The 20,530-nt window shown below is 36.1% G+C and overlaps 1 protein-coding gene across 5 annotated transcripts in view; it reads right to left on the reverse strand.

Moving 5' to 3' along the window:
• LOC133644432 (transcription elongation factor A N-terminal and central domain-containing protein) overlaps positions 1-20,530 on the reverse strand; it is a 107,357-nt gene that overhangs the window by 32,469 nt on the left and 54,358 nt on the right. For 4 of the 5 annotated variants that reach the window (XR_009824811.1, XR_009824815.1, XM_062039097.1 and 1 more), the window contains exon 3: positions 5,239-5,296. The gene's annotated coding sequence lies outside the window, so the exon portion shown is untranslated. Of the gene's footprint in view, positions 1-4,564; positions 4,734-5,238; positions 5,297-20,530 lie in introns of those variants that run through there. The other variant, XR_009824813.1, reaches the window with a different exon arrangement.

Genomic DNA, 20,530 nt, shown 5'->3' on the forward strand with positions numbered 1-20,530 from the left:
GGTGCACCGCTCAAAAGTCTGGCAGCCGCATGTTGTACAGTCCAACACTTGTTGAAAAGAGAATTGCAATAGTCAATACGAGACGAAATGAATGATCGTTTCGAGATCCAATTTTGACAACAAATTTCTCACTTTAGAAATATTTCTGAGATGATAAAAACAGTTTTTGGTCAGTTGACGACAGTGACCCTCCAAAGATATTGACTGATCCAACACAAGTCCAAGGTTTCTGAGGCTGCTTTCAACAGATGCACCCAGAGCACCAAGGGAGTTCTTGATCAGGGGGATCTTTTTATCGGGAGCACTTATCAGAGTTTCCGTTTTGTTAGAATTTATCAGGAGGAAATTTGAGGACAACCAGTTTTTACTACAGGATACACACTTTAAGAACTCAGATAAAAAGTGGAACTCTGAATCATTGAAGGAGCATAACAGTTGAATGTAATCTGCATAGAAATGATAGGAAACATTTTTAAAACTACTGATCAACCTCCCAAGCGGCATCAGATACAACAAAAATAAAACGGGCCCCAGAACAGAACCCCGGGCCACACCACATGACAGGTTGGACACATTGGACATGACATCATTAAAAGCAACATTAAAAGTTCTTCCATTTATATAGAAGTAAACCACTGGAGAACAGCACTAGAAAACCCCATCTCAGATTTGAGGCGATCTATCAGTAAACTGTGATCCACAGTATCAAAGGCAGATGTCAAATCAAGTCAAACCAAAACTGTGTAGCGACCAGAGTCAGCAGCCATGATCACGTCACTGGAAACTTTCAAAAGGACAGTTTCGGTGGAGTGAAATGACCTAAAGCCAGATTGGTATTTATCATAAAAATGGGCATGTTAGATGGATAGTACTTTATTGATTCCTTAGAACAGGGGTCACCAACGCGGTGCCCGCGGGCACCAGGTAGCCCGTAAGGACCAGATGAGTAGCCCGCTGGCCTGTTCTAAAAAATAGCTCAAATAGCAGCACTTACCAGTGAGTAGGGTTGGGTATCGAGTATCGAGTATCGATTGGAACCGGGACTAACTTTCCGATTCTCCCGGAATCGTTCAAAAGTTTAAATTTCGATTCCTAGTTTCGATACCCAGTCCGCCGACCGGAAAAAAAGAGTAAGTCCGCCGACCGGAAGAAGAAGCCGCTAAACACCAACGAAGAAGCGCCCACCGCCGGAAGTGTTAGCATAGCCGAGCCTATGTAGCCGAGCAAGTCAGTCAAGCATGGATAGCGGGCGTCGGCGGTCGAAGTGTGGCTTTATTTTACTAAAAAAAATGAAATATCGGCGAAATGTAACACGTGCGACAGGACTGTTTCGTGCTTAGGAGGGTGCACGTCGAACATGATGAAGCACCTCCGAGTACAAATAAATGCGTGTCCCGTCTTCGACGCGCTGCGCCGACCGTCCTCCTGTGCCTCTTCCTCTGGCTTCGATGCCCAGCCTGGCACCTCGGTGACTGCATTGCAGTCCGAATCCGGTAAGTAAAACAATATATATGCAATAAATAATGTGTTTTGCGCCAACGTCGAGGCAGCTAACAAATTAGCCCGCATATTTTTTCATAGACAATTTACAACCTGCTAGCCAGGCTCCGCGATGTGCTCAGCGTACTCCGTTCACCGTAGCGGCAATGGGGAAGATGTCGGTGCCACACACGGAAGAGTGCCACAGAAAGGTCGCTGCACACATAGTCAAAAGACTGCATCCCTTTTCAGAGGTGGAATCTCCAACATTTAGGTTAGATAAGCAATAACGTTAGAGCTAAGCTAATTGATACTGGGCTAAACAGTAACAGCAACATTACATGTTTGTTTATGTTTGCAGGGATATGGTGAAACCTCTCAACCCAAAATACATACCACCTTCCAGGGACTACCTGTCAAACACATTGATCCCGGCATGGTACAAGAAGAATCGTAACCGAGAATCGTCAGGAATCGGAATCGAAACAAAGAATCGGAATCGGAATCGGAATCGTTCGAATTCAAACGATACCCAACCCTACCAGTGAGCTGCCTCTATTTTTTAAATTGTATTTATTTACTAGCAAGCTGGTCTCGCTTTGTTCGACATTTTTAATTCAAAGAGAGACAAAACTCAAATAGAATTTGAAAATCCAAGAAAATATTTTAAAGACTTGGTCTTCACTAACTGACAAAGAAACAGATAACAGATTTGGTGTCCAATTCAAAGTGTGACATGATTTATTTAAAAATTTGAGAGTTGACTTTTGTATTTTACATGAGTTATTATTTGTACAAACATGGTGCAAAGTAATTCATGATTTGTTAAAAAAAAATGTTAGTGGCTAGCTAGTTAAAATGGGATATTGTGATTTCACAAGACTGTCTTAGAAGTGATCATTTGAAAATGTTCAATTTGAAAAATGTGCACTTAGAGAAAATATAAAAATAATGTGTTGCATATTGATATTTATCTGTTTCTATATATATTTATTGTGAGAAATCATTAAGATGATCAGTGTTTCCACAAAGATAAATATCATTAATTATTAATAATAACATAGAGTTAAAGGTAAATTGAGCAATTTGGCTATTTCTGGCAATTTATTTAAGTGTGTATCAAACTGGTAGCCCTTCGCATTAATCAGTACCCAAAAAGTAGCTCTTGGTTTCAAAAAGGTTGGTGACCCCTGATTTAGAAGCAGTCCTGGAGGGAATCTACTTTGAAACCCCTTTTTTTGTTGTTTTTCATTATTGAAGGTGCGCTCATTGGAGAGAGGCTGCATTTTTTTTCTGCTCAAGACGCAAAAAAATACATACTTAAAAAAAAAAAAGTCATATAAGAAATATTGAAATAATATATATTCTATGTAAAAAAAAAATCATTTTAATCACCCCCTCTATAAAATTATAAAGTAATGTTGCTGAATAGACGATAAGTCTATTATTTTTTATTTTTGACGGTCGAAAATGTTGACACGCACACGTAGGACGGAGTATTCTCGTCTGTCCATCATCTGTCTGTGAGCCGTGTGTGGGACTGTGTCAGTTTGCACGTCCTTCCCACACGTGCTAAAAAAACTGCAAAATATTGCTGGCAAAATGGTGATGAGTGTTGATAAATCACATTGTGTGATCTAAACCCCTCTCCCCCTGTATTGTGGCGTTTTGATGATCAGAATACATTTTGCATATTAATAAAGACAGAGGCAACAAAGTGGACTGCACACCTTATTCTGCTCACTTAACAGACGCAATCCACTTTGCACACGTATAGTAGATCAGCTTTGCGTGTGCTATCAGGTTAGTACACGCAAGCCTTGAGTAAATCAGGCCCACACTTCGCAATGTGAAATAGCCTCCAGTTTTCTGTAGGTGACGTCAGAAGGCCGATGTAGGCATGCCCACATTTTGGAGCTCAACGTGGACATTTAAAAATGTGCCGAAACTCGGGAGATTTTTCCTGGAGACATTCTTTTTAGGTCCTATGAAATAGGTGCCAATGTTGTCGACATTAGAGGGACCTTTTAAATTAAGATCAAAATGAATGTCGGAAAATTCGGGGTGGGTGGATCGACCTAAATATCGATGGTATGGACACCAAGAGTAGTATTGGTGTTGGGTACTATTGTAGTTTTATGTTTATTTTTTACAAAAATCCGTGTGATAATGTTATGTTGTTTACATTGTTACATTGTTGATTATATATATATATATATACACTACCGTTCAAAAGTTTGGGGTCACCCAAACAATTTTGTGTAATAGCCTTCATTTCTAAGAACAAAAATAGACTGTCGAGTTTCAGATGAAAGTTCTCTTTTTCTGGCCATTTTGAGCGTTTAATTGACCCCACAAATGTGATGCTCCAGAAACTCAATCTGCTCAAAGGAAGGTCAGTTTTGTAGCTTCTGTAACGAGCTAAACTGTTTTCAGATGTGTGAACATGATTGCACAAGGGTTTCCTAATCATCAATTAGCCTTCTGAGCCAATGAGCAAACACATTGTACCATTAGAACACTGGAGTGATAGTTGCTGGAAATGGGCCTCTATACATCTATGTAGATATTGCACCAAAAACCAGACATTTGCAGCTAGAATAGTCATTTACCACATTAGCAATGTATAGAGTGTATTTCTTTAAAGTTAAGACTAGTTTAAAGTTATCTTCATTGAAAAGTACAGTGCTTTTCCTTCAAAAATAAGGACATTTCAATGTGACCCCAAACTTTTGAACGGTAGTGTATATATTATCATATGTTATACAAACTCAGAGACAGCTTTGGGGGGCAAAAGGACAAAATATTTCAATAAGAGCCAATAGTAGTTTTTTTCTTTTGTTTACTTATAGCTCGGTTGGTAGAGTGGCCGTGCCAGCAACTTGAGGGTTCCAGGTTCGATTCCCGCTTCCGCCATCCTAGTCACTGCCGTTGTGTCCTTGGGCAAGACACTTTACCCACCTGCTCCCAGTGCCACCCACACTGGTAGAAATGTAACTTAGATATTGGGTTTCACTATGTAAAGCGCTTTGAGTCACTAGAGAAAAGCGCTATATAAATATAATTCACTTCACTTCACTATTTTGCACGATTAACTATATTGTATTGTAATAACATTGTCATGGTTTCACATGACAGTTTGGACTTATGTTTATTATTTTCCTCTGTTTGGTGTTTCTTCCTGTTTAGAACGCTTATTATTGTTCCACTTCCTGTTTAGCCATGATTGTGAGTGCCGTTCTCCTCATCCGCCCCTGATAGAACAGAATAGAATAGACTAGAATAGAATGGACTTTATTGTCATTATATTTGCATATAACGAGATTAAGGACTCCAATTTAAGGTGGAAAAAAATATGGAATAAAAATAAATCACACAAGAAGTAATAAAGATAAAAAATTACAATTGAAATAAACAGACTACTATCCAATACAAACAATAAGCAATCCTGTACAATATACAAAATACTGTACAATATACAGAACAAAACAAGAGTACCAGAGTAATAAAGTAATAACAATCATTGTCGGACATATTGCACTCGGAGGGTAATATTGCACAGTAGGGTGTTAGGGTAGGATATTGTATAGGGGTGAATTATTTATGATTGCCAATCAGGAGGGATTTTAAGCAGGTTTGTTGTATTCTATGTGTTTTTGCTTCTTGCTTTGCCACGCCAAGTTTTGATTCACCCACGGTCCACTGCTTGCAGCCACGCTGGGGATATCTGAGTTTTTCATCACTTAAATATCATTTTACCTGCACGTCGCCTCCATTCTCTGCATCCTGGGGTCAGGCAGCAAGCCGCCATGCACGACTGCAACAGAAAAGATTGATATTTTTCCCTTTTGGCATTTTCTCTGTCACGGGTAACCACAGCAAGTTTTTTTTTTTTTTACATCATATGCCCTCTTGTTGCAAGCCTGACCGATAATGAAACTCATACCCTTTGCAAAGAAATGCAAAAGCATGACCCATTGCACAACCGGGGATGGAGTGAAAGGGAATAATTGTATTATTTTGTTGATATTGATACATTGTTGCTTTTACATATTGTAAAAATTGTTTACAAATAGGTTGTTTTTGTTTGCCTAAAAATTCCCGTCTTTTTCTTTTGATTATAATCCTCATTAACAACTTAAAGGCAAGACACGATGTTAAAAAATACATAGTAAGTACAGCAGTATCTCAACTTAAGAGTGTTTTTAAAACGAGCTGTCGCTTGGCTAATGCTTAAAGCTGCAAGCCAAATTTGAGTTACAAGCCTCCCCAGTATTGGTTGGCATGGCAAATGTCACAGTGAACCCTGTAAGATCCGTCCCAAACATCTGGTTTTACTCGCTGGCATTAGCTTATAGCTACAGATCGACATAACTCTGTTCTCCCGCCATGAGAAAAAAGAAAGTGAGTGTGAAGGACAGTGCTGAGAAGAAGAAGCAGATGATCTTCATTGAATTAAAGAAAGAAAACATCAAAAACATGATGTGTAGATAAATTAGAGAAGCAATCACTGCTAGTCTGTACAATAACGAAGCAGTTTAACTCCAGCCAAGACTGTTAAAATAATTCTAAACTGCGGACATTTATTCAAGAAAATATGTAAAAGCTGCTCAAGGTGGCGGAGAAGCAGCTGGAAGGAGGTTTTTGATTGATTGATTGATTGAGACTTTTATTAGTAGATTGCACAGTACAGTACATATTCCGTACAATTGACCACTAAATGGTAACACCCGAATAAGTTTTTCAACTTCTTTAAGTCGGGGTTCACGTAAATCAGGGGTGTCCAAACTTTTTCCACTGAGGGCCGCACACGGAAAAATTAAAGCATGTGGGGACCATTTTGATATTTTTCATTTTCAAACCATAACAAAATATATGAATTTTGTATTCATTTTACCTTTAGGGGTCCCGGGGACCATAAAGGGTCTCAGTCATTAAACATTTTTAAAAATAAGTCAGATTATTATTTTTTTTAAATTATTTAACGCTTACAGTAAATCTCTATATCAACTTCAAGTTGATATAAAGTAATACAAATTTAAAAAAATGTTTTATGGCTTTTCTGTTTTTTTATAGTAAAACTGAAATATGCAGTATTTAGTAATTAGAGCCCTAAAAGATCAATAATGCAGGACACCATTGATTTTAATTCTTTCATATTTTTGAGTAATCACAGTGAAAATAGAAATAAAAAATCACTAAATATATTTGGGATCCAAAAGGTGCCCCACTCATAAAGTGATACATTTTCATTAGGTTTTTCTTTTACTTTCAACACTTAAGTTACGAGATCAACTTCAGATATATCTGTCCATTTTATGCTGGAACTATTATTTTGTTTGTTTTATGCGCTTTTGTCAAAGAAAACTTTGATGTTTTTATATGGCTACTACACAATTTATGCAATATTTACCACATAAAACATTTTAAAGTGAAATATTTGAAGTAATTGAAGCCCTGAAAATAATTTAATTATAACATGGATTTTTTGTCTTTTTTTTTTTTTTTTTTTAGCAATGGCAAAAAAACAAAAATAAAGAAAGACAAAAGAAAAAAAAAACAGCCTGCATTGCAGTTTTTGTGTCAACATTGCAACTTTTTCTCGTTAGATTTCACCTCGTTCCACTTTTTTTAATGTTCTTTTTTATTTTTACAATAGTATTTCCAGAATGTGTGGCGGGCCGGTAAACAATTAGCTGCGGGCCGCAAATGGCCCCCGGGCCGCACTTTGGACACCCCTGACGTAGATCCATTCATGGTAAGGTACTGTAGAAGTCTGCTCTTCAAGGCAAAGATTGAACATTATCATTACATTACTTTATAGAACTACTCAAGTTGTTCTATTGTGTTGTTTTTATAGCAAATGTCTTATGTAACAGTCCATTTTTCTTTTTGAAAAGGCATGTTAGGTGTTAAAGGTGCCATGTGTAATAATTGCATGTCAAGTCATCATGAAATAGCCCTGATATGTCAAAAGGCGTTCATAAATTGAGTGGGGGCGTGGCCTGCTGACCTGCAGCAAAGCCGGGTGTGTCAGAATCGGCTTCGAGATTAGTGACAAGTAAATGGTAAATGGTAAATGGGTCGTACTTGTATAGCGCTTTTCTACCTTTTTTTTTAAGGAACTCAAAGCGCTTTGACACTATTTTCCACATTCACCCATTCACACACACATTCACACACTGATGGCGGGAGCTGCCATGCACGGTGCTAACTAGACCCATCAGGAGCAAGGGTGAAGTGTCTTGCTCAAGGACACAACGGACGTGACTAGGATGGTAGAAGGTGGGGATTGAACCAGTAACCCTCAGACTGCTGGCACAGCCACTCTCCCAACTTCGCCACGCCGTCCCCCTACGTGCGTAGATGACACAGCTGTGAGTGTTTGTCTGATCACCTGTCGCTCTGTTAAAGGCGGCAGTCGGGAAGGAGTGGAGGTTGTTGATGGTGGAGAACAAGCGAGAGAAACTTTAACATGGCTGAAAAGCACAACTTATTGCAAAATAAATCATTGTTCGCAAAGATGAACACGGCTGTCATGTCCGTCATTGGTGGTCCATGGACCTCCACATAAATCATGTTCTTTTTTAATACTTTTATAACTGATAACGGTAGTTTAGTTCTACAATATGCTCATTTCAAATTTAGATTTAAAGCCCCGAAATCTTGTTTGTTTTCATTTCGATGCCCCGCCCTCCTCCGTTTGACCAATTAAAATGTCTGTGAGTGTCACATCCAGGTTGCCAGTTACGCACCGCCATCTCCGTCGAGCTCCTGCCACTGGTAAAGTTACTAAACATGTCAGACCTTAGTAAATCTAAAAGGCGTCGTTACGATTTTCAACTTATTCATGACAAAGCCAGGAACAATACGAGGTTTTGTATCGGGGATGCCTTTGAAAGATGGGGACGACTGAAGGCGGAGAAGATTTTTTCATCTGACACCGAACTTGCTAATTTCCTCCTTAATAGTTAAGTAAGGCATTTACGTTTTCTTATTACTTGTAATAAATGGAAATGGACATTTGGTATGTAAACTATATTGTCCAATACAATCTTTTGATCTTGTCTAACAAAGCTAGTAGGCTTTAGTGGGGTGATGCTCAGCTCCTAGTGCAAAGGTCAGCAACCCGCGGCTCTAGAGCCGCATGCGGCTCTTTAGAGCCGCATGCGGCTCTTTAGCGCCGCCCTAGTGGCTCCCTGAACCTCTTTCAGAGATGTGTGAAAATGGAAAAAGATGAAGAAAAAAATATATTTTTTGTTTTAATATATTTTCTGTAGGAGAACAAACATGACACAAACTTTCCTAATTGTTAAAAATCCCACAGTTTATATTATACATGCTTCACTGATGAGAGTATTTGGCAAGCACCGTTTTGTCCTACTAATTTCAGCAATCCTTGAATTCATCGTAGTTTGTTTACATGTACAAATTTCTCCGATGCTGCCACAGAAAGACGTGTTTTATGCCACTCCTTCTTTGTCTCATTTTGTCCACCAAACGTTTCATACTGTGCGGGAATGCACAAACGTGTGCTTTGTTGATGTTATTGACTTGTTGGAGTGCTAATCAGGCATATTTGATCAATCCATGACCACAAGCTAATCGATGCTAACATGCTATTTAGGCTAGCTGTATGTACATATTGCATCATTATGCCTCATTTGTAGCTATATTTGAGCTCAATTAATTTCCTTTACTTATGTCCTTTGTCTCATGACACATTATCTGTATGTAATGTTGGCTGCATTTCTCATAGTTGTTTGTGTGCCATGTTGTTCCAGACCACAGCAAACGTTATCCAGCTTGCAAAGATTGTAATAAATCTATTAGAAGAAGACAGCCGGCCGTTTCGTTTAACTTGGACACACACATCTATACATTTGGCCATTCTGAGTCAGTCATTACCAGAAGTTATCTCATGCTTTCAGAAGCCTCCATTTTACTTTTTTTTTTTTTCAATGTTGCAAAAATGTGTAGAATAAAAGTTAAAATATAACATTTCTGTCAACGAAGATTTGCGTCAGCCTTGGATAGTAGGCTAATATAGCTAATATAGACACTTACATCATGTGTTGCCTTCACTATAAGGCTTTTAATTTTTTGCGGCTCCACACAGATTTTTTTTTGTATTTTTGGTCCAATATGGCTCTTTCAGCATTTTGGGTTGCCGACCCCTGTCCTAGTGTAATTCTTAGCATGCTAGTCAATGACACATCGACATACAGGCTAACAGGGGAAATATATGCCCGTTAGCCTGTATGTCGATGTGTCATCCAACTGACACGGCAAAATATATTTTCGATAAATACATCCTATGTGGATATGGGTAGTGTCAGTGCCTATTTCGTTGTCAATATGCTGATACGCTGAGGAAATGGGTTCAACATTAGCAGCGGTTTCTGGTATTGTTTGCATCAAACACACATGGGATGGTATTTTATTGGCACAATATAATGCATTACATGTAATGATTTTCTACTTTGTGTATGACATGGTAGTAGGCTGTATAATTTATGCGTAACGTGGGTTGGCTCATAGAATTGCACTCTGCACTGAGAGATGGTGATGTGCGTAAATAGAAGAGAACGCAGTACGTCAGGTTGGATGCAACATGGGGTTATGCTGAACCAAATGTGGCGGTAATTTTACTGTTGGCCTTGGCTTGCCATCAAAGTAGGCCTACACTGCAAAAAGTCAGTGTTCAAAAACAAGAAAAAAACATACAAAAATGAGGGGTGTTTTATTTGAACTAAGCAAAATGATCTGCCAATAGAACAAGAAAATTTGGCTTGTCAAGACTTTCCAAAACAAGTAAAATTAGCTAACCTAAATGAACCCCAAAATACCTTAAAATAAGTATATTCTCACTATAACAAGTGCACTTTTCTTGGTAGAAAAAAAAAAAAGAGACCTTTTTGCTTAATATAATGAAAAATATTCTTAAATTAAGTAAATGCTAGTGCCATTATCTTGACATAATGATATGCGCTCGGCATTACATTTACTTATACTAAAAACTAATGTATTGTTCTTAATGGAAATTCAACAAGGCAAAAGCTTGTTACTCTCGGGGTCTCCTAGCCGTTCAGGCAAATCATATGGTCTAAAAATGAATTTTTCCATCGACAACATGACATCATCGCGCCAAGTGCGGGCTCTTTCAGTCAATTCGTGCGCGTATATATATATATACCCCGGCCAACATTTTTTTAATTGTAATTTTGAAGAATTTATCCGAATGTGCATGAACTATTTCTGTTCAAAATTGTTTCAAATGTCAAATGTTTAAATATCAACTGTCAGTTTACTGTACTGTGCCAACTGTACTACTATATGAGTACGTATTTTCTATTGTTTCATTGAAAATAAAAACAGCAAAGTCCATTTGGCTGCCATCTGTTTTAATTATGAGACACAATTGTGTCAAAATCATGATTTTTTTTTTCATGCTTGAAATAAGAAATTCTTATTTTTTTAAAAGTAGTTTTGTACTTGTGAGTGTTGATGACACAGCTTTGCAACAGTTGATATTCTAGTTTCAAGCATGTTTTACTCAATATAGGTCATAAAATCTCAGCAACAAGCTGTAATATCTTACTGAGATCATTTAGGGCCAAAACCCTTAAAACAAGTAAAATACTCTAACATCAAATCTGCTTAGTGAGAAGAATTATCTTATCAGACAGAAAATAAGCAAATATCACCCTTATTTGAGATATTTAATCTTACTTAGATTTCAGTTTTTGCAGTGTATGCGATATATAATATATATTATTATTATTTATAATTATTTCGATGGTGGTCCGTGCGGTCAAACTAGACATTTTAGACATCAGTAAAATGTGGCATAATTACTTAGTAAAACATCTTGCAAGAAGCATAAACAAGAGAAACCTACAGCGTAGGACTTGTCGATTGCCATTTGAAGTTCCTTGGAGTAGGATTGGGATTGGGCTGCGTATCTGGCAACCTCAGTCATGGACAGTGGGAGGGGACTACAGAATTTTGACCGTGATTGCAGTACCATTTCTGGCCACATTACTACATATGGCTCCTTTAAAATGGTGTGGTTTCGGGGAGCCAAGTACCAATTCAATAGATTTCAGTTCATTCCAGAGGTGGAACCAAGTCATTGCTTTGCAAGTCACAAGTAAGTCTCAAGTCTTTGCCTCAAGTCTCGAGTCAAGTCCCGAGTCAAGACAGGCAAGTCCCGAGTCAAGTCCAAAGTCAAGACTAGAAAGTCTCAAGTCAAGTCCCAAGTCCTGCATTTTGAGTTTCGAGTCCTTTCAAGTCATTTTAACCACAGACTAATATTTTTACACAGATTGTGTATGCTTTTAAAACGCTGTATTTATTTATTAAAACAAGTGCATTTGAAATTGCAGGAAAAAAAATGGTGCTGACATTGCAATTCAGAATAGCACTATTAACCAGTCATTTTAATAGTTTAAACAATTTTAAACATTTAACTCATTCCTTTACAGAATAAACACATTTGCAAAAACAAACATTAACATACTATTGGTTGTATTTTATGAAAATAACATTACCACAAAGTTGAGAAGGAGCAAAGATCTTCAATATTTGTATGTGAGAATCACAAAGAAATCTTCTGGGGGAGGATGACGCCCCTACAGGGGTTTGGTTTACAAACTTTCAGCCCCACCTAAAACAAAATTCACCAGCCGCCACTGATTATGATGCATTCTCATTTTAGGCAAAGTATAAGACAATACTTTCTTAACAGTATAATTGTAACCAGGAATAAGTCTTCAAGTAACAATATTCAAATACTAACATTGTTGGGTAAGACAGCATTTGGATTTATTCTGAATCCAGTGAAACAGATTGGTGGTTTTAGCTGATATAAAGACTTTCAGGTGTTTATATATGTTTAAGTATTTGGCAGACGCTTTTATCCAAAGCGACATACATAAAAAATACATACATAACAATCACTGTAAACATTATCATTTAAGGGAAGAATGTAATACAAAATATCAATACAAAGTGTCAAGACAGAATAAACTCTCTGCTGCTGCAGCAACAGAGTTACAGTCTATAGGTCCCTAAAATATATAGATATCTAATGTATTCATACATTGTTTATGTAAGATATACGCATGTATATATAATCTAATCATATAGTTTCTTCAACTTAAAAATAGCTGACCGTTTTTTTCCCCCTTCTCTGGGATTATATTCCCAGTTTTGATCTCGGACGTCTGGTCATTTATAGCGTATAAGAATATTATATTACTGTTAAGCAAACTATGAATAATAAAACACGCCAAAACATGTGTCCGTTATCATAGCTACACGTATGACAAAAAAAACGCGTGAAAATCAGTGGTATTCAGTGAGGTAAGATGAATTAAATTTGCTCCTGCCAAATGAATTGCACTGAGTGGAGCGGATCACCACTCCAAGATGGCGGCTCCGCGTCTCGTCTGCGCCAGTAGGCAGTAGCGCTCAATGCTGCGTACCCTTAAAACATGTCTATGGTTATAACGTTAGCAGTGAGTTTACAGCCTCACTGATTTAACTACATAGCAAATAAAAGTCATGTTACTTAGCCAATAAACGTTATCTTACATTCAAAACTTACCCTTCTTTGTGCAACTTCAAATGTCGAACGAAGTTGGAAGTTGTTGCGTCTCCGTCTGTAATATTCGAACTACGTGATTTGCATACGGCAATTCCTTTTTTGTTGACCAAGTCGTAGTATTTATACCCGAACGAAACCAACTTTGGCATAATTGTTTCTCACTGCCGCATTGTTTGACAACTCATGTTCGGTGGTTGTCCTGCAATTTGATTGGATGAGAGCTGTGGGATGAAAACAACGTAGATTTAATTTGATTGGCTGTTGTACTGACAGCTGACACGCAGCACACACGCTTATAGACACAGACGTATAAAATGAAAGATACGGAGCGCTCCCAAATAACTTTTTAAGGTTTGGGTTTTGGGGAAAGTAGCAAGTCATGTCAAGTCAAAAGGCTCAAGTCCAAGTGAAGTCACAAGTCATTGATGTTAAAGTCTAAGTCGAGTTGCAAGTCTCTTTACATTTTGTCAAGTCGAGTCTAAAGTCATCAAATTCATGACTCGAGTCTGACTCGAGTCCAAGTCATGTGACTCGAGTCCACACCTCTGGTTCATTCCCCTCGGAGATTTTGATTCGAGATACAAGTGTTTTGAGTTAAATAAGATGACGTACTACTGTATCGGATTCAGTATCGACAACTCCGGCTTTGTATTGACTTGCTGTCAAAATGTGCAGTATCGCTCATCCCTATTGGACACTTTCCAAGTGTTACAGAATGGGTCAGTGCACGAAATATGTGACCCATTTAGGATCAGCAACAGTTTCTTCCCGCAGAATAACGGGTCAGAGTGTCTGTTTTTCTGAGCGTTTGACACGGATGACGACATAAGCCGGGAAGGAGCGAGGTTACAGTGATTTCCGTCTGGTGTGGCGGAGGAATGCTCAGCAGCAGACGTTGTGTCAGGAATGCTCAAAATCCCGGCTTGGTCCACCTCCAGTGTGTGTGATGTTTCTTACAAAGCACTGCAACTATTCAGGGTAAAGTGGGTGTGTGTGTGTGTGTGTGAGTGTGTGTGTGTGTGTGTGTGTTCTTGTATTTATGCCCTCCTTGAAACATCGACAAGGAAAAGTACCTTCCATATGAGGACCGGTGAACAAGTTAGGACATAAATCGTGGTCCCAATATGGAAACCATTGCATCTAATAGAGAGTCAAATACTAGAGTCCGTGAACATTGCACCAAAGTCAGGATTTTTTTTCATTGATTTAATGTGCATACAATAGTAAGCATTGACAGGTGCAAAGTCAGCAAGTGAGAAATTGAAATGCGCCCCCTCTGGCCAAAATTAATTTTTTTTAAAACTAAATAAATATGTATATAGAGTCATACTGTAATAACTTGAAGTAAATCATGAAGATTAAAAAACAATCACAAATACAAAAATTCCCCCATAAATAAGTGAACTAAAAGCAGTCTTTTTCTCACGTGTCGACTTTTTTCTTATAAAATTAGGAACAATGTCTCATATTCTTTCTGTTTTTGTAATATTGCAATATTTTCTCCAAAAAGTATTACTTTTTAATGCAAAATTATTACTTTTTTATGTAAAATTATTAAATTTTTAATGCAAAATGGTAACATTTGTCACATAAAATTCTGACTTTTATCACAATATTGCCAATTTTTTTGTTACTCTTGTAAAACAGTAAAATTATGACTTTTGTCGTAATTTTGCCAAGTAAAACTCAGAATATAATTATAATATTGTCAAAATGTTAAAGTTTTCTTATCACATTGTGACTTTTGTCGAGTAAAATTACGACCCTTTTCATAAAATTGCCAAAATCGTAAGCTTTTCTTTAAAATTGCGACTGTTATTGAGTAAAATTCCAACCTTTATCATAACGTTGCGCAAATGTTCAGTTTTTCTTGTAAAATTTGGACTTGTGTTGAGTTAAATTACAACTTTTATTTTGTGAAATTGTGACCTTTTCCTTGTGAAATCCCAACTTATTTTTCACAAAAAGATTTTTTAAATTTTTGCATAGTATGTATAATGTTGTAAATACACTTCTTTATATATCCAGAAAGGGCGGTCCTAAAGAGGTAGGCATTTTCCGGAGGTCTCAAGAAGGTAAGAATTACAAGAAAACGTGTGTGTGTGTGAGTGTGTGTGTGTGTGTGTGTGTGTGTGTGTGTGTGTGTGTGTGTGTGTGTGTGTGTGTGTGTGTGTGTGTGTGTGTGTGTGTGTATGTGTGTGTGTGTATGTGTGTGTGTGTGTGTGTGTGTTTTCTTGTATTTCTGCCCTCCTTGAGACATCGACAAGGAAAAGTACCGTCCATATGAGGACCGGTGAACAAGTTAGGACATAAATCATGGTCCCAATACGGAAAACCATTGCATCTAATAGCGAGCCAAATACTAGAGTCCGTGAACATTGCTCCAAAGTCAGGATTTTTTTCATTGATTTAATGTGCATCCAATAGTAAACATTGACAGGTGCAAAGTCAGCAAGTGAGAAATTAAAATGCGCCCCCTCTGGCCAAAATAAAAAAATGTAAAAACTAAATAAATATGTCTATAAAGACATACTGTAATAACTTGAAGTAAATCATGAAGATTAAAAAACAATTACAAACAAACCCCCCCCCCCCCCCCCCAAAAAAAATTAACTAAAAGGAGTCTTTTTCTCATAATGTGTCGACTTTTTTCTTATAAAATTGGGAACAATTTCTCATATTTTTTCTGTTTCTGTAATATTGCAATATTTTCTCGTAGAATTATTACTTTTTTATGTAAAATTATTACATTTTAATGCAAAATGGTAACATTTGTCATATAAAATTCTGACTTTTTATTGCCAATTTTTTTGTTGTTCTTGTAAAATAATGACATTTTTTGAGTAAAATTATGATTTTGTCGTAATTTTGCGAAGTAAAATTCAGATTATTATTTTAATATTGCCAAAATGTTAGTTTTCTTATAAAATTGTGACTTTTGTCGTTTAAAATTACAACCTTTTTCATAAAATTACCAACATTTTAAGCTTTTCTTGTGAAATTGCGACTGTTATTGAGTAAAATTCCAACCTTTATCATAACGTTGCGCAAATGTTCAGTTTTTCTTGTAAAATTTTGAGTTGTGCTGAGTTAAATTACGACTTTTATTTTGTGAAATTGTGACCTTTTCGTTGTGAAATCCCAACTTATTTTTCACAAAAAGATTTTTTTTATTTTTGCATAGTATGTATAATGTTGTAAATACACTTCTTTATATATCTAGAAAGGGTGGTCCTAAAGAGGTAGGCATTTTCCGGAGGTCTCAAGAAGGTAAGAAATACAAGAAAACGTGTGTGTGTGTGTGTGTGTGTGTGTGTGTGTGTGTGTGTGTGTGTGTGTGTGTGTGTGTGTGTGTGTGTGTGTGTGTGTGTGTGTGTGTGTGTGTGTGTGTGTGTGTGTGTGTGTGTGTGTTCTTGTGTTTCTGCCCTCCTTGAGACATCGACAAGGAAAAGTACCTTCCATATGAGGACCGGTGAACAAGTTAGGACATAAATCATGGTCCCAATACGGAAAACCATTGCATCCAATTGCGAGCCAAATACTAGAGTCCGTGAACATTGCTCCAAAGTCAGGATTTTTTTCATTGATTTAATGTGCATACAATAGTAAACATTGACAGGTGCAAAGTCAGCGAGTGAGAAATTGAAATGCGCCCCCTCTGGCCAAAATTAATTTTTTTTTAAACTAAATAAATATGTATATAGAGACATACTGTAATAACTTGAAGTAAATCATGAAGATTAAAAAACAATTACAAATAAAAAAATTCCCCCAAAAGTAAATTAACTAAAAGCAGTCTTTTTCTCACAATGTGTTAACTTTTTTCTTATAAAATTGGGAACAATGTCTCATATTCTTTCTGTTTCTGTAATATTGCAATATTTTCTCATAAAATTATTACTTTTTTATGTAAAATTATTACTTTTTTATGTAAAATTATTACTTTTTTATGTAAAATTATTACATTTTTAATGCAAAATGGTAACATTTGTCATATAAAATTCAGACTTTTATCACAATATTGCCAATTTTTTTGTTATTCTTGTAAAACAGTGACATTTTTGGAGTAAAATGATGACTTTTGTTGTAATTTTGCCAAGTAACACTCAGATTATTATTATAATATTGCCAAAATGTTAAGGTTTTCTTATAAAATTGTGACTTTTGTCGAGTAAAATTACAACCTTTTTCATAAAATTTTAAGCTTTTCTTGTAAAATTGCGACTGTTATTGAGTAAAATTCCAAGTTTTAACATAACGTTGCACAAATGTTAAGTTTTTCTTGTAAAATTTTGACTTGTGTTGAGTTAAATTACGACTTTTTTGTGTGAAATTGTGAGCTTTTCGTTGTGAAATTCCAACTTATTTTTCACAAAAAGCTTTTTTTATTTTTGCATAGTATGTATAATGTTGTAAATACACTTCTTTATATATCTAGAAAGGGTGGTCCTAAAGAGGTAGGCCTTTTCCTGAGGTCTCAAGAAGGTAAAAAATACAATAAAATGTGTGTGTGTGTGTGTGTGTGTGTGTGTGTGTGTGTGTGTGTGTGTGTGTGTGTGTGTGTGTGTGTGTGTGTGTGTGTGTGTGTGTGTGTGTGTGTGTGTGTTCTAGTATTTATGCCCTCCTTGAGACATCAACAAGGAAAAGTACCTTCCATATGAGGACCGGTGAACAAGTTAGGACATAAATCATGGTCCCAATACGAAAAACCATTGCATCTAATAGCGAGCCAAATACTAGAGTCCGTGAACATTGCTCCAAAGTCAGGATTTTTTTCATTGATTTAATGTGCATACAATAGTAAACATTGACAGGTGCAAAGTCAGCGAGTGAGAAATTGAAATGCGCCCCCTCTGACCAAAATTAATTTAAAAAAAAAACTAAATAAATATGTGTATAGAGACATACTGTAATAACTTGAAGTAAATCATGAAGATTAAAAAACAATTACAAATAAAAAATTTCCCCCAAAAATAAATGAACTAAAAACATTTTTTTCTAAACAATGTGTTAACTTTTTTCTTATAAAATTGGGAACAATGTCTCATATTCTTTCTGTTTCTGTAATATTGCAATATTTTATCATAAAATTATTACTTTTTTATGTAAAATTATTACTTTTTTTATGTAAAAGTATTACATTTTTAATGCAAAATGGTAACATTTGTCATATAAAATTCTGACTTTTATCACAATATTGCCAATGTTTTTGCTATTCTTGTAAAACAGCGACATTTTTTGAGTAAAATGATGACTTTTGTCGTAATTTTGCCAAGTAAAATTCAGATTATTATTATAATGTTGCCAAAATGTTAAAGTTTTCTTATAAAATTGTGACTTTTGTCGAGTAAAATTACTACACTTTTCATAAAATTGCCAGCATTTAAGCTTTTCTTGTAAAATTGCGACTGTTATTGAGTAAAATTCCAACCTTTATCATAACGTTGCGCAAATGTTCAGTTTTTCTTGTAAAATTTGGACTTGTGTTGAGTTAAATTAGACTTTTATTTTGTGAAATTGTGACCTTTTCCTTGTGAAATTCCAACTTATTTTTCACAAAAAGATTGTTTTTATTTTTGCATAGTATGTATAATGTTGTAAATACACTTCTTTATATATCTAGAAAGGGAGGTCCTAAAAAGGTAGGCATTTTCCGGAGGTCTCAAGAAGGTAACAAATACAAGAAAATGTGTGTGTGTGTGGGGGGGGGGGGGGGGGGGGATTCTGGGACATCGCTCTGTTTACACAGTCACTTTTAGGGGACCTCTGACGGTATGGGGACAAAAAAACAGGTCCCATAAAGGGAAACCTTTTTAAATGATAGTCAGATCCATTCTGAAGATGCCCTAATTGATTTTTAAGCTTTTTTAAGCTTTAAACATTATTACCTTAAAGTATGATTCACATTCAGAATTTTCCATCCTTCTATATGTGGTAGTTGGAGTTGCAGATAACTTCATTAATGCTAAATAGCAGTTTCCAGTAATGTCACCGAAGATGCAGGATTTGCTTTAACATTTAAGTGGTGAAACTTCCTATAAGAGGACATCTGTAGTGCTGTATTCTGAGGATCATGTCATGTTTAATTTGAAATTCTTTTTTTTTTTTTTAAATGGTCCTCAGTAGTCACGTAAACATTTGTGTGAATTATGCAAAATTATTTAAATTTGGTCCCCATGAACCATATTAACTCTTTTCCCCCAGGGTCCCCAGTAAGAATGATCAGCACATTTCATCAATCCAGAGATTTAAAGACGTATGAGCTAACTGGGCAGTGGCCATTTTACCTCTTTTTTTTATGCCTCCACAAGCTGTAGAAAGGGTGGTCCCCACAAGTGATGATCCAAAACTTGGTCCCCATTCTAAATGATAACCAGTGTGTGTGTGTGTGTGTGTGTGTGTGTGTGTGTGTGTGTGTGTGTGTGTGTGTGTGTGTGTGTGTGTGTGTGTGTGTGTGTGTGTGTGTGTGTGTGTGTGTGTGTGTGTGTGTAGAGAGAGAATAGAGAATGTCTCATTTGCACCCCTGGTGGTGAAATCTATCAAAATTAGGGTGGTGCCAGAAAGGAGGGAGTTTTCAAATTGACTGCGTGTCGGTTTTAAAAGTGCGCCCCCTCTGGTCAACATATGAAATAACAAGTGTTTGTAAAAAAAATTTAAGTGCTCCCCCTCTGGCCAACGTATGTCATAACAAGTGTGGTAAGAAATAGAAATGTGCCAAAATTAATTTTAAAAAAATAGAATAAATATGTATATAGAGACATACTGTAATAACCTGAAGTAAAAAATGAAGATTAAAAACCAATTACAAACAAAAAATTCAAAGATAATAATAATGAACTGAAAGGAGTCTTTTTCTCACAATGCGTCGACTTTTTTTCTTATAAAATTGGGAGCAATTTCTCATATTCTTTCTGTTTCTGTAATATTGCAATATTTTCTCGTAAAATTAGTACTTTTTTAATGTAAAATTAGTACTTTTTAACGCAAAATGGGGACATTTGTTTGTCATTTTGTTGTTCTTGTAAAATTGTGAAGTTTTTTGAGTAAATTTATGACTTTTGTCATAATTTTGGCAAATAAAATTCGGATTATTGTTACTATAATATTGCTAACGTTTTAAAGTTTTCTTATAAAATTGTGACTTTTTGTCGAGCAAAATTGCGACTCTTTTCATAAAATTGTCAAAACGTTGAGCTTTGCTTGTAAAATTGTTATTGAGTAAAATTCCAACTTTTATCATAATATAGCACAGATGCTCAGTTTTTCTAGTAAAATATGGACTTGCGTTGAGTAAAATTACGACTTTTTATTATAATACTGCCAACGTTTTTTCTTGAGAAAATGTGACCTTTTTCTTGTGAAATTCCAACTCATTTTTCACAACAAGCTTTTTTATATTTGCATAGTATGTATATATTATTAATGTTGTAAATACAAATC

Source organism: Entelurus aequoreus, linkage group LG01, assembly GCF_033978785.1.
Source record: "Entelurus aequoreus isolate RoL-2023_Sb linkage group LG01, RoL_Eaeq_v1.1, whole genome shotgun sequence".
NCBI lineage: Eukaryota > Metazoa > Chordata > Actinopteri > Syngnathiformes > Syngnathidae > Entelurus > Entelurus aequoreus.